This window comes from Fukomys damarensis, unplaced genomic scaffold (assembly GCF_012274545.1).
Source record: "Fukomys damarensis isolate Sample0158 unplaced genomic scaffold, DMR_v1.0_HiC HiC_scaffold_32, whole genome shotgun sequence".
Classification (NCBI taxonomy): domain Eukaryota; kingdom Metazoa; phylum Chordata; class Mammalia; order Rodentia; family Bathyergidae; genus Fukomys; species Fukomys damarensis.
Window position 1 is genome coordinate 1,870,770 of NW_022900944.1, and position 5,018 is coordinate 1,875,787.

At 44.4% G+C, this 5,018-nt stretch overlaps 1 pseudogene; it reads right to left on the reverse strand.

Annotated features, from left to right (window-relative positions):
- Nucleotides 1-2,959: 2,959 nt before the first annotated feature.
- LOC104851568 lies at nucleotides 2,960-4,745 on the reverse strand (annotated as a pseudogene).
- Between the last annotated feature and the right edge of the window lie 273 nt (nucleotides 4,746-5,018).

Genomic DNA, 5,018 nt, shown 5'->3' on the forward strand with positions numbered 1-5,018 from the left:
GAAAGCAGTGGCTTGGGTACGCAAAGGGACATGGAATTTGAGATCTGGTGGATGAATAGAGCTCAAAGGCAGATACCACTGATGACCACAAATAGCAGAAACAAACAGGACTCAACATTCACAAACAAAAATATAAATGTATAAACAAAATATGACTTAATAGTGACTCAAAGTCTCTCTCATAACTTTTGGATTCTGATATTACAGACCTGGAAAGAAACCATTCATTCAGAACATAGAGGAGGCTTTGGACTCGCGCCTCATTTTCTTCATTAGTTGGGAATTCCTTCATTCTTTTTCTATTTTTTTCTTTCTTTCACTCTCTATTTCCACTTTTCTCATCTGTTCTTTTTCTGTTACTTTTATCTAATGCTATTGCTTTTCTTTTACTCTTAGAAGTATCCTTTAACTTTTTTTCCTGCTTCTCTTCTCATTTATTTTTCAAATTTAAGTACTTTCATTTTCCCATTCACCATTCCCCAGTTTTTACTAGTATTACTACTTAGCTTTATTAATCTTTAGGTATTTATTTGACTCTCAGCTATTATTGCTGAATTATTTTCTTTCAACAATGATGTTATAGTTGTTGCATTTAGTAGATACTATATCAATATTTGATTTAATTTTGCATCTATATTATCACAAATCTTTTTTTTTATTGTTAAGGTGGTAAAGTGGTAGCTTTTTTTTTTTGGTTCTCACGGTATGTTAATATTCAGTCTGATTTTGGCTTTATTATTGTTGCTAATTTCTTTGCTATTGCCAGGATGGTATAGTTCTGATTAGCCAGTTTTTACTGTATGCCAGTATCTGGTGTCTGTTTGCAACATTAGCAATAATGCAGTTTATTTTTAGAGAACTGGGTGGAGAGGCAGTTACACTGCATACTTTGCTCCCCAGATTCACAGAGGTGGTCAGATCTCAGGACAGAGGCAAAGGCATATATTAGGGAAGGCCAGAGTGGACCGCTGGACAGTAGATACTAATTAAAGATATCTCCATAGTAGTAACAAATATCTCCACTATAATAGAATCACAACAGTCAACACATACAAAGACACACACACAGAGACCCACACAGACACACACACCAAAATACAACAGATATAACAGAAAACAAAGCCAAAAAAATGCTTCTGAAACTGCAACTCCCTCCTATGGGGCATCGAGAGGGTGAAAATAAAAAAAATCAAACAGTTGAATTATAAAAACTGATAAAAAAAAAGAGACAAAAAATATCAAAAGGCACACAGAAACCTCAAGGATAATATAACTAAACAGATGATGGACTTAAAAACAAAATAACCAGTTAACAGAAGACAATAATGCAAAGCTAGTTCAGCTAGTCATAACAACACAAAATATGAATGGCAACTTTAGCAAAGAATTACAGTTCTTGAAAAGATGGACTTTTCATGCATGTAGAATAATTCTGTTTGTATTATTTGGCATGTAATATAATGTGATCTGACATATAAGAAACACTAAATGGAGAGCAAGAATTTATGTAAAATAAAGTTTGTACATCACTAAGATTAAACTGTTATATAATCAAACAGGACTGTTAAAAGTTTAGGATGTTAAATGTAACCCCCATGGTAAAGACACGCACTCACACAAACACGCACGTCTAAAATTATACAAAGGGAATGAGGGGCAGTTGAAAATGTGCAGTACTATCCATCAACTAAACCCAAGAGAAGGAAAAAAAACAGACAAAGGGATGTAAAAGATAAGATGAAGTACACAAAATCTCTCCATGTTGAGATTAGACAGAAAGCTTTAATGGCTGCAAATGCAACAACACCTGAATAGGAGAGGAGAATCTTCTGGACTAAAATCGCTGTAGCTGAGCCCTGACCTGACATTTGTCCTGCCACATGTGGGGAAGCCGCCTCTGGAACATCGGAATCTACTGTTCATCTCCAGACGGGAGCTGCGGTATGGAAAGCAGAGTCACCTCTGTGGAAAGCGGAGAAGTCGGACAGTTCTGGCTTCAGAATCACCCTATCACACAGTTGTCAAACCTGGTAAAACAGATCCATATGTTCTTCTACCTTTCTCACCTACCACGTAAATGAAATGATTTCAGAACTCAAACTTCAAGGAGATCGGAGAGGATGTTGAATAAGTTTATCCACAACACAGGAGAACACAAGTTTCGTATTTGCTTGCCATTTCTTTAACAATTTTTTTTTGTTTTTAATATGTAATCCTTTTATTCTGTAAAAGGTAACAAAATATACAGAACAAAACTTTCCCTTTGTGAAACTAATGTTACAAACCCATATTTTCACTGATAGGCAAATACTATATAGCTGATTATTAGTTAGGTGTAAGTCCAACTATGTATTCTTCTGTTTAAAGAGTGAAAAACCAAAAGTTTATCAAAGTCCTCCCGTATCATCCATCGATGACCATGGCAGTTCTCTGCCAGCTGAACAAAAAGTAGGAGGAAGGAAAACTACATGTGGGAAAGGGCTTTACTTTAGGCTTAATTTTTCACTCCTCAAAACATGTAAATATACAAAGATGGATCCTTCATAGAAATCAAGAACAAATCAGTGTAAGCTCATTTGAAAAGTAGAAGTAAGGCACAGATGTAAGCCACGACATGGTTTCATTAATGATACTGAACCTTGCATCACACCAGCCAGTGTGAAGTTTGTACTTGGATTTTACACGCATCTTAATTCCATCAGTCCTGCTCCAAGCATACAATAGGAAATGATTTGAAATGATAAAAATCAGGCCTGTTTGGCACTATGATACAGCTGGGAAAAATAACGAGGGTGGCACCCGGCCCAGAGTACTTCTGCAGGGTACTTGCTCCTTCTTGAGGGACCTGAACATGATCAGGGGTTTCTGGGTTTAGCACACTACAGAGCCAGTGTGCCAAGGCTGCCCAGACCCTCCGGCAGAGCCCCGCTGCCAGGCGCCTTGGGCACTGCCCTGGCCTCTACATGGCCTCGATCTCATCAGGGCGCTGCTCGGTGTTGCCCTGGCAGATCTGGTGCAGGCCAGTCTGGACTTGCTCTGGCCTTGCCTCATGTTCTCCTTGTGGACGATGCCATTGTGGATTCTCCTCTTGTTCTCATCTCTGGCCTGGGACAACTTGTTGCTCAGAGTCAGCTGCTGCGGCTGCACTCGCGGGCTCTTCTCGGCCTTGGTGATTAGCTTCTCCTGCTCTTTGCGGTCCTCCGGGATGCCCTCCCTGGAGAGCTCGGCGCTGTAGCCCGCGGGCTCCACGCGCCTCCCTCCTGGGAGTCCGAGACGCCCAGGCTCTTACACAGATGGTGGTGGGGGCGGCGCGGCCATGGTCACCAGGTGCAGCTCCTCCTTGGTCTTCACCAGGTCGTCCTGGGTTTCGTTGGCCCCATGCAGCCCCTCCTCCACCTCGTCCTCTTTGCGCCGCCTGCGGGAGGGCGATCTTGGCATTGTACTCTCCAAGCTCTGGAGCCAGCTGGTCCTGGCTTCTTCATCTGATCTGCCTCTTGTCTGTCCAGCTCCGCCTTGGCCCACGGTCGGCCTCCAGGCGTTGAGCCTCTTCCTGGGCTCCCTTCCTCTCATCCTCCAGCCGGGGGGCTCTCTGGATCTGGTCTGAGAGTTTTCTCTGCCTTCTTGGTCTTCCCTTAGTCCTGCAGCCGTGGCATCAGCTCCTCCTCCTCCCGCAGCATGGGTTCCTTCTCCCTCTGAACAGTTCTCTCTTCTTTCTCAGTCTCCAGCCGCTGCTGCTCCAGCTGCTTGTGATGCTTCTCTTCCCGTGCATGCCTGGGCCTTCATCTGCTGCACCTCAGTGGCGTCCGGGCTTCCCAGCTCATGGTTCACGATCCACTTGTTAATTCTCAGGCGTGGGACACAGAACACAAAATCAGGTGCTTTCTCGTCCATGGGCTTAATGACAAACTTTGTCACCGAAAGAGATGTTCCTGATTTCACTCCACCGAAAGCCAATCTTTGGGGTCAACTTATCATCTTTTCCATAAATATTTAATTCAAGGGCATCAACTCCAAGCCACAGGTCTGTTCCTTTCTTGTTTTTGTTCTCGAAATAATTGATCCCACACATCTCGAGGTCCTGAGCAATCTTCAGGTCCTCCAGCGCAGCACCCTCTTTGAGCATCGCGCGGTGCTCTGCGCGCCACACTTGCATCTGCTCCCCCTGCTGATCCCTGTGAGCTTGTGCGGGTCCATGACCTTCTGTGGATCAGCCGCTCAGAGCTGAGGCCCCCAGACTCGTGCATTTCCTACTTGTAGTCTCCGAACTTGGCCTGCACAGCGAAGGACCCCAGGAGCACGGCCGTCTCGGGGGCCAGCAGATCTCATCACTAAGGATCCCCTCCTTCACCCGGAGGAAGAACAGCTTCTGCGTGACGTCCTGGATGAGCTCCTCAGACGCGCGCGCCTTCAGGGTGGAACTTGGCCCGGAACTTGAACTGGAGGGGGTTCTCTTTCCTGACCTCCCGGGCAGACTCCTGTTTATCATGTTTCAACCAGGTCAGAAATCTTTTGTTGTCCATGTACTGGATGCCAAAGTACCACACTTCCCGGAGGCCAATTGTCTTACCCACCTGATCAAAAAATACCTGCTTTCCAGTGGTATTAGGCTGGATGGCGAACTCCATCTCAGCATCCGTGGTGGTAACCCAGACATTGATTGGCTTCGGCTTTTTCGGTTCCTGGGGGACTGCCTCGATCTCCCGGAAACAGGGCTCTGGTCCAGACGCTGAAAGGGTTCTGGCCATCTGGGCTCAGCCACTTTAACATAATTTAAGGCTGACTGGTCTCAACGAAAGAAATTACCCTGTTAAACATTACAACAGAATTTCCATGATGAATCAGTGTGAATTTTAAACTGAAGCTCTACAGGAGATAAAGATATCGCACATATTGAAGATAAATTTTAACAGTTAGATGCCAGGTGTGGTGAAGCACATCTGTAATCCCAGTACTGGAGAGGCTGAGGCAAGAAGATTATGGGGAGTTTGAAGCCAGTCTGAAGTAAATAGAGAGACCCT